General features: G+C 45.7%; 1 long non-coding RNA gene across 1 annotated transcript; it reads right to left on the bottom strand.

The window, feature by feature from the left end:
* Positions 1-1,260: 1,260 nt before the first annotated feature.
* Positions 1,261-5,505, bottom strand: LOC122461965. Its single transcript, XR_006284275.1, has 2 exons — positions 2,443-5,505; positions 1,261-1,621 (listed from the first exon to the last, which is right to left on the bottom strand). It is a non-coding gene; the product is annotated as an uncharacterized LOC122461965 (long non-coding RNA).
* Between the last annotated feature and the right edge of the window lie 4,340 nt (positions 5,506-9,845).

The raw sequence follows: 9,845 nt of genomic DNA, 5'->3' as shown, positions 1-9,845 counted from the left end.
TGGGAGAGTAGTAGTCTCCAGGCCCTAGTTCATCAAAGGTTAGCACCACAGCCTTGGGGGGGGCGGTTTGGTACTGGATAGGGAACCAGTATAGAAAACAGTGCTGTGTTGCCCTTGGTCTGTATGACCCAATAAATGGGTGCTGTATGGTAGACCAGCTAATGGTACCATGGGCCCCTCACAGTCAGTCCCAGGTGCACGGGAACAGCAATTCCGCAATACACAAGGTCCATCTAGCTCCAACAGTCACTAGAACCAGCTGTTTCAGAGCAAGGGGCAAGGACCTCACAGCTGGTGGATGTGGGATAACCTGTCACCCAGGTTAGATTTAATCCTCGTCTCCAATAGCCAGAGATTTGTTGAAACTCTGAAGCATGAGGGTTAAGATCCCTTCCAATTTTTTTGGAAAGCATTAACTATGATAATAATTCTGGATATGCATGTTACCGGATAAATGTCCAATCCCTTTTTAGATTTGCTATATTCTTGGCTCCAATTACATCCTGTGGCAATGAATTCCCCAGTCTAATTATATGTTGTATGAAAAAGCATTTCCTTTTATCAGTTACAATCCCAGTGTTTTCACTCTCCTCATGAGAGAGTTTTTCCAGACGTATGTTCATTCCTTGTTTCCACTTCTCTGAACTTCTCTAGCTCTACAATATCCTTTTGAGATGGTGTGACAGGACTGCACAAAGTATCCAGATGAGGCCACAACACTGATTTATAGAAAGGCATTATAATTTTCTTTGTATCATTCACCATCCTATTCCAGAGACATTCCAGCATCTGGTTTGCTTTTTTGACATTGAGCCAAGGTCTTCATTGAGCTGTCCACAGCAATGCCCAGATCCCCTTTCCAATTTAGAACCCTGCAAGGTGTATGAGTAATCTAATTTCTCCCTCCAACATGCTTTACTTTATATTTATCAACAGTGAATTTTATTTACCATCCCGTTGCCCATTCACCTGGTTTGTTTAGGTCTCTCTGAAGGTCTTCACAATCCTCTCTGCTCCCAGCTTGTATCATCTGCTAGTTTTTCTACCACACTACTCACCCCGCCCCTTCCAGATCATAAATAAAAATGTTAAACACCAGTGGATTTAGTGTGGGACCTTGAGGCACCCACTGTTAACCTTTTGCCATGATGAAAATGGACCATTTAGTCCTATTTCTTGTTTTCTGTTCCTAGCCAGTTTTTGATCCATGACAACAATACTTTACGGCGTGCCCATTGAAGCACATAAATCCATACCGTGTAGAGGTCAAGCATAGGAGTTTATTACGTACAGCGCTGACGGAGTATCACCTTGCTTATTCGGCTCAGGGACACTGTCAATCAATTGATTACAATGGAATATATGGATTTTCTATGGGCGGGGAAAGTGACGAGGTAGGCAGTCCCACACCCCCAGATAGGTTTAGCTGCAAGACATGATAGCACAGTAGCCAATGGTCAAAAGGTTACATAATGTCTCCGCCCATGGTCTCAATGGTCTAAATTAACATTTAGCATTTAATTAGTACTTTAATAAATGTATTAATATAGAATATATGTTGGATTCAATTTGGGGTCCATAGGAATGAAGTAGCTCCTTTGATTGTCCAACAGATACGTATCTAGGGGTAAAAGCAAAGAAACAGTGAAAGTATATGGCAAAGAAGATTGTCTTTCAAGTTGCTTATTTGTGTTTTAAGGCAGGCATCGGTTCCTGGGAAAGGGAGGTGGGAGGAGGCCATATCTTATACTGACATGCGTGAACCTTTCATAAACTCAAGGTTGGACGTGTGGGAAGAACATCTCCTTACAGAAGAAACTAACACAACAGAAACAGGCCTTCTTTGTTCTATTTGCAACTTTGAATAAGACACAATTATTGCCCCCAACATCTGGTGTTTTGCTGACCAGGCATATCTTAGCAAAAGCAAGGTTATCTTTGGTTATTCTGCTTTTTCTTAGCTATTGCTAGGCCTCTACCTCTTGACCAAACTCTGGACTTTGGGCCTGTACACAAATCCATATACCAGGTTATTACATCAGCAATGGATTTTAACCCTTCAAGTCCCTCCTCGTGACCCTAGGGTTCCCTAACCCGCCAGGTCAAATATACCAATTTTAACGTACCCAGTCTGTTTCGGAGTTACCGGTAAAGCACCAATACCATCAGGAATGTCAGTATAGACACTCCCCACATAACTTGACAAAATAGCACCCAGATCCATCCCCAGGGGACCTTATCACCTGAGATGGCATTGCCCATGATCATCGCTTTTACTTCCACTGCCTGGTTCCGCGCCTTCGATACTTCACATCAGCCTGGTCCACGGTTTTCCCTATCAGGGTGTACCTCAGACGGCCTTCCCCAATATGCCTCTGGGCCTTGGCCACCAACGCCTCGATCTTCGCCTGCAGGGCCGTAGAACCTCCTCTAGATACTTACTTCTGTAGTGCCATTCTGGATCCCATGTTAGGTTACCCATCATTGGCGGAGTACGGTGGAGCCGCGTCCCATCAACAGTCAGGGTTGCCCTTTGGGAAACCATCATGCACACGGATGGATGCCTCGAGGGGCAGGGCTTTCCATTTAGCTCGATGGAGTGGTTCTGGGCAGTCACACGCCAGTAGGTACCGTTCATCTGGACCAGCTCCGTGTGCGCCAGTTTCTCAGTGATGGCCACTTCGAACCTAGACAGATTCAGTAGAATATTATATGGGCATGTACACAGAATTTCCTTATCAGAGTGGGGGCAACATTCACTAGGATCCAGTGCTCTCCCAGTGACCTCAGAGTATGCAACGCCTTCTATCTTAATAGCATGACCCCTCCTCCATACTTGCAGGGAGGTCACCATCCTGGCTCGCTGTAAATGAGGGATGCCCAGAGGTACCAAAAGGTTAAAAGAGTATACTGTGACCTGTCCAAACTGGTCTTTGGACTCTTATTGATTCTCTGTTTCCCCATGCCCATGGAGGGGTACTGGGAAGATAGGGTTCCACTACTTCCATAAGGGCTGGGTGGACCCGGCCATCAAGGAGATCGGTTACAATTCCCTGTGTGGTGATGGCCAAAGTTTGTCCTGCTCTCCAACAACTCTCCTCCAGTGACTTTATTTTAATACCATTTATTAGCAGGCTGGTGACTCCTTGATTCAGGTATTTTGTTATATTTAATGAGGTGGATACAGAGGTTGACAGATCCTTCAAGCTGTCTAGGATCAATTGGCTGGCCCTATTAGTATCCAATCCTCCCCAGGCATTAGAGATTACAGCGTCTGCCAGCCTTGATTCAAGTCGGTCCCTCCTCTCAGCTTGGCGTGCTATGGTATAGGTGTTGCCAACAGAATTACCTGCACCAAACCATCCTGCAAGGGTATCTAGTAATCCCCTCTTCTATCTGGTTAAGCGCTCACCAATTTGGTTTGTTAGGCTAGTAATATTTCTACTCATTCGAGGCCTGACCTTTGCACACTGCCTGTTCACTTCCTCTAATGGAATACGCACCTCTACCCTGTAAGTGTGGAAACCACCGAGGTGAAGAACGGTAGTGCTGGTCCTATCATTACCAATCCTGATTCTGGAACAGGGATTTGTTCAGGGCATGACACACAGTCAAGTGGTTCCACTCTGTCTCTGATAACTTGATTAATTGTTACCAGCCGTGGGCATTCTAATTTGGGCCATTGTTTAACAAATTTATGCCATGCCTTTGGGGATACCTCCGTCTGTGCTTTAAGTTGTAAGCCCCATCCTGAATTAACAGGCCCAACCTCCACAGGTACCATGTCAGTATAACTGGTACATGATCTTCCATGAGTGTTTGGTTTCTTTCCCACAAAATCCCACACAAATTCCAGTATCGAGGTCTGTGTGTTTCCTCCCAAGCCATCATGGCAATATGCCTTGTAGTTGTGTTCAAATGAGGGGTAACCCAGGACCTTGTAGTCCCCTTCACTCGTAGTACGTAGCTGTCCCCCTTTAAAGATAATCCGGACACTGGTTGCATTAAGTACAGACACTGTCCCTCGAAGACAGCCACAGCATCGTCTAAGGGTGTCACCCTGCACATGGCACACTACTTGCGTCCTTCCTCATGCACCACAGGGACAGCAGGAGCCACAGCAGGAGCCTCCCCATGGTCGCTCTGGTTGTCCTGGTCACCCTTCAGTCCTTCCTCCTCCACCTTCTCTTGTTTACCTGTGGAGACACTTGTGGAAACATCGCTAGTATTGACAGATGCTGATTCAAAATAGTAAAGCATCTTTTTTCATAGAGGGCCACCACCAGTGTTTCAGGGGGGCTTTCATTGGTCTCCACCCCAGATGAGCTGGAGACGGGATGGCATGGAGCAGCAGAGCCCCTATGCACTCCGGGGCTCCAGCTCCTCCTCCTCGGCCCATACCAGAGGTGATTCTTATACACACAGCCTTGTTCTTCCAATTTACATTTTTCTTCTGGGCTTATGGTTGCATATAGTTTTTTTAAATTTACTTCCTCTTCGGGCACTACAGCTACACAAACCTTAATAGGACTTGCTTGTGCAATTTCTTTGGCCCATTTATGTGCCTAGTAATTTCCGTTTTGTTCCTCGCTTGAGATTTTAGTATGTGCTTTTATCTTTACTACTGCCAGTTCTGATGGTAGTTTGGCAGCTTGTTAGTCTTTGAACTGCCTCCATATTATTAATTGGCTTGCCAGTTGTTGTTATAAAACCCCTGCGTGACCACACGTCCATGTAGTCATGTACTACTCCGAATGCATATCTGCTGTGTGAGCTGAAGTGAGCTTCTTGCCTTCCCCCACTCTCAAAGCTTCAGTGAGGGCTGTTAGCTCCGCTTCTTGTGCTGATTTTGATCCTTCCATCTGACCTGACGCTATCATTGTCCCATCACTGAGTACCATGGCCCATCCAGTGTGTGGCACTCCATTTTCATACTTTCTTGATCCATCTACAGACAGAATTGTATCTGAATTCTTTAATGGCTCTTCTTAAACTCTCCCCAACACTTCCTCTTCCCTATCTATAAGACATGCGTGTACCTCTCCCTCTATGTTCAGACATTCAGCTACATTTATTCCTTTGTCCCTTACTATAGAGAAGTTGGGGTTTTGCAAGCACAATGTTGATTCCCACTGACTCCTGCAGGAATCTGTTACAGATCTTAGCCGCCTGGTATTAAGGAGATCAATAAGTGTATGGGGTATATGTAACACTAATTTCCCCCTGAGAGTGTATGATTTACAAGCTTTTACTGCTCACATAGTGCAATCTAGAGCTACTACGCACTCTGCACTCGGGTAGTCCCTGGGATACAGGGGATCTTAAGGTAGATAGGCATGCTACTGGACGCTGCTTATCTCCCTGTCAATACAGCTGAGTATTGAGTTTCACTATGGCTGCAGTAAAGGTGGAGCGGCTTTCCCATATCGGGTAAACCCAGGCTGTGGGGAGAGGCTAAAGCCTGTTTTATTTTTACAAATGCCTTTTCTTGTTCTGTGCCCCACATTACTAACTCATTTGCAGGCTTTCCTCCTCGAGTGAGGCTTTGAATTGGTTCCACCATCTCTGAGTACTCCGAAATACATGGCAGGTTTCAGAGTAGCAGCCGTGTTAGTCTGTATCCGCCAAAAGAAAAGGAGGACTTGTGGCACCTTAGAGACTAACCCATTTATTTGAGCATAAGCTTTCGTGAGCTACAGCTCACTGTAGCTCACGAAAGCTTATGCTCAAATAAATGGGTTAGTCTCTAAGGTGCCACAAGTCCTCCTTTTCTTTTTGCGAAATATATGTTCTACAGAAAATGAGGAGTCCCAGCACCTTGCGGACTTCCTTAACTGTCCGTGGTTTTTTTAACTCTCCAATCGCCTGCTTTCTGTCTACTGTGAGTGCTTTCCCTCCCTGTGATATGTCGTGCCCTAGATATAAAACCGGCTGCTGTTGCAACTGAGCTTTCTTCGCGCTTAATTTAAATCCTGCCTCGCAAAGATACATAAACCGTCTGTTTAGGGTTTTTAAATGGTCCTTTTTATTTGAACTGGCAATTAGCAAGTCATCTACATACTGCAATGCTACAGTATCCCCTTCCAAAGGCACTAGTGTTATTACTCCTGCCATTGCCCTGTGGAAGATAGAGGGAGACTTATGGAGCCCCTGGGGTACTCGGGTCCAAGTGTACTGCTGGTCTCCCACTGTAAATGCAAATTTCTCCTGACTCTCTTTTGCAAGGGGAATACTCCAAAATCCATTAGCTATATCCAGGACTGAGAATACTGAGTGTCCTGGTTTTAGCAAATTAAGGATAGTGGCAGGGATTCCCACAATAGGATGTGCCTTTGGAGTCACCCAGTTAAGTCTATAGTTAACTTCCAGGTCCCGTCTGGCTTTCGGACCAAATTTGGGGAGTTCGTTATGGAGCTGGTTTTTCTAATTACCCCTTTAGATTCCAAATTAGTGACAATAATTTTAACTGCCTCTAAGGCTTTTGCCTGTGGGCTTTATGAGTTGGCCCTTCTACAGATATAGGCTTCATATTTACTAGCCCACAATCTTGTTTATCTGTTGCCCACACTTCAGGGTGAAGGGAACACAGTGTTTCTACTGGACTCTTCCCCCCCCCGGTATTATTGCTTTACTACTGGCAATCATGGCTATATTTTGAGATAATCTCTCCTGTTTGGACCTTCTGGCCCATTCAATACAGCTAGCTCTGGGGTTGATTACTCCCCTGAGCTCCTTAAGGAGATCTATGCTGCAAATTGTGTCTCCCTGCTCGGGGCAAATTCAGATTTGACTGACTGTGACCATATCTTCAAATTCTATTTCTACTGGCTGGCTTAGGGTTGCTTTTAATCTCCCCCCCCCCCCCTTCAATCCATATGGTTCGACAGGTGAGGGGGAGCTCTTGGCTGGTTATTGATACCGAGGCTCCTGTGTCTATTAACATGTTGCACGGTCGGCCCCCGACTCGTGCGTTAAGAAACATCCTGGGGACACCTTCAGTTCCAGCCACAGAGGCCGCTAATACCTATTTGCTAGCCAGGAGTTTGAGCAACTCCTGGATTTGTTTATCTTTTTCTTGGGTACTAGTTGTATCAGTTTTATTCTGTTTGTTTGGCCACGGGCCCTCCTTACCCTACCCCACCCCTTGGGGTGGAAGCAGTCTTCCTTTATGTGGCCGCTCCTTTTACAATTGCTGCATGGTTTGGTTTTATTTTTATTTTTACAGTTACGTGCCAGATGTCCAGGCTTATTGCACGTGAAGCAGGTAGTGGTTTTGATTCTATGAACTGCTGTAATTTCCTCAGATGGGGTGGTTGCTGCTACCTTCCTCTTTTTCCTGTTTTCTACTTCTGTGGCCCATTTCATTACTGCTGAGTATGTCTCTCCCACTGAGATGCCTAATGCCAGGACTGTTTGGTGGTCTGCAGACAGCCGTTCCTTTAGGATTTGGAGGAATACATCATGGTCTCGGGATGCTATATTCTCCAGAGCTGAATAAACTCGAAATGCATTCCATTTCTTTTCAGCATAAGACATGGCAGCCTCCCCCTTCTGCTGAACCACTGATTGCAGAGCCCCCCAGTTAGAGGTCTGGGCTCCTAGAACAGCAGATAGTGCAGTTCTGAATTCTGTTACAGTGCCGGCCTCTGGGTTTGGAATTCCTGCTGGTTCTCCAGCTTGATCCCCTCCCGCAGGGTTGGGGTTATGATTTTCAGCCCAGTGCCCCGTCTTCTATTTATCTTCTAGGTTGTCCCACACATCCCTGGGGCATTTACACTTGACCAGGGTGTGAACATCCTTCCTATGGAGGCCGTGTATTTCAGCCAGGCCATCCAGCTTGTCCCAGAACTCAGTATTCTTGTTATCTCGTTTGAGTAAATCAGACAGTAACGCCTGTTTTTCCTGGGGGGCAAAGGGACGGTAGATTTCAGTTGTTTCTGTCCTGAGTCCCCTTACTGGTTCACCCTCCGCATTAACATTTCTGAACTTCCTTAACTGCGTTTTGATTGGAGCCATACGCTGTACTTGCTCCCCTGGGACAATTAATCCTTGTGACGCCCCTTTATTGTCTCTGGGGGTGCCCAAATTTGGCCTTTCACACAAAAAAATGTATGGAGGGGGTTCTGATTCCTCCCCTTTGCTTTGTGCTGCTGAGTTTTCCCCCAGATAGTTAACCAGTGGTGCAGTTGGCTGACAAATGCCGGGAGCGGGCTCTCCCCCTCCTGCTCTGGGCGTGTGTTCCAGGCATGGTCAATGTAGTTCTTTTGTTCTGGGATCTTTTCCAATTTCCTGACAATTACATGGTTTAAAGCACAAGCTCTTATCCTTTAGAGCCTGATTCTCAGACTTTAAAGTTGCAATTTCTCTTTCTTTTAGGTTGAGTATATGTAATAACACTATTACTGCCTTGTCTGTTTTGTCACTTTTCTGATTATTTCACCAAGTAACCAGATTCGCCTCTGGTCCGGCTGCAGAGTAGTTTGTTTTTTTAGCACTGTCTGTCGAGTTTTGACATGTTTATATTCCAAATACTCTTGTGGGCTGATGATCGCCTCTCCTTTTGATGCCATGGGCTTTTACTCGCCCCAGCTGCTGACCTTGTTTTTGGGAACTTACGTTTTCCCCTCTAAATGCCGCAGTCTCAATCTCTACAGCCTTGATGGGGATTTACCTTTCCCCCTTTTTATGCCATGGTCTGAATTTCCACAGCCTTGATGGGGATTTACCTTTCCCCCTTTTTATGCTATGGTATCAATTTCCACAGCCTTTTATGAGGACGTCTCCCCCCTCTTTTTAACTACCGTGCGGTCTTACGTTACACACAGCTGCCGGCCTTATTGGTTGGAGACTTTGTGCTATTCGAAAGCATGTACGTCACATGCCTGGGGGGAGGGGCACTCCCCTAGGACTTGCAATGTTACGTGCAATGAGGAAATGGGACCACCAGTTTGCACTGCCTACCACTTGCGTACCCAGCCAGTCCTGGGCTTAACTCATGGCCAATCGCTTGCTGGTGGTTTATCCAAGTCCTCCGTAACGCCCCCTTAATTTAAACAGTACATGACCCTCTTGCACTCGTCTTCCCTCCCAATTGGTACCCTTATTTAACCCCTCTGCTTGGACTTCACGTGTCTAGGTTCCTTCACACTTAAATTTAAAAAGTGGAAACAAGATGTGTCTGAAAGGGGATGAGAGACTTCTATCCCTGGCCTAATGAGGTGGTAAAGTAAACATACTCACCTCCTTTTTGGATTTTAGTCTCAGATCCTCAATTAGCTCACAAGCCTGTGTCCTGGACGAGCCCCCCAAACTGAAGGACATAAATCCACACCGTGTAGAGGTCAAGCATAGGCGTTTATTATGTACAGCGCTGACGGAGTGTCACCTCGCTTATTAGGCTCCGAGACACTATCAATTGATTACAATGGAATATATGGATTTTCTATGGGCGGGGAAAGTGACGCTGTAGGCAGTCCCACACCCCCGGATAGGTTTAGCTGCAAGACATGATAGCACAGTAGCCAATGGTCAAAAGGTTACATAATGTCTCCGCCCATGGTCTCAATGGTCTAAATTAACATTTAGCATTTAATTAGTACTTTAATAAATGTATTAGTATAGAATATATGTTGGATTCAATTTGGGGTCCATAGGAATGAGTAGCTCCTTTGATTGTCCAACAGATACATATCTAGAGGTAAAAGCAAAGAAACAGTGAAAGTATATGGCAAAGAAGATTGTCTTTCAAGTTGCTTATTTGTGTTTTAAGGCAGGCATCGGTTCCTGGGAAAGGGAAGTGGGAGGAGGCCATATCTTATACTGACATGCGTGAACCTTTCATAAAC

Source organism: Chelonia mydas, chromosome 1 (assembly GCF_015237465.2).
Source record: "Chelonia mydas isolate rCheMyd1 chromosome 1, rCheMyd1.pri.v2, whole genome shotgun sequence".
NCBI classification, from domain to species: Eukaryota; Metazoa; Chordata; order Testudines; family Cheloniidae; genus Chelonia; species Chelonia mydas.
Note: the sequence above shows the minus strand (reverse complement) of the source record. Positions and strands in the feature narration are given on the sequence as shown.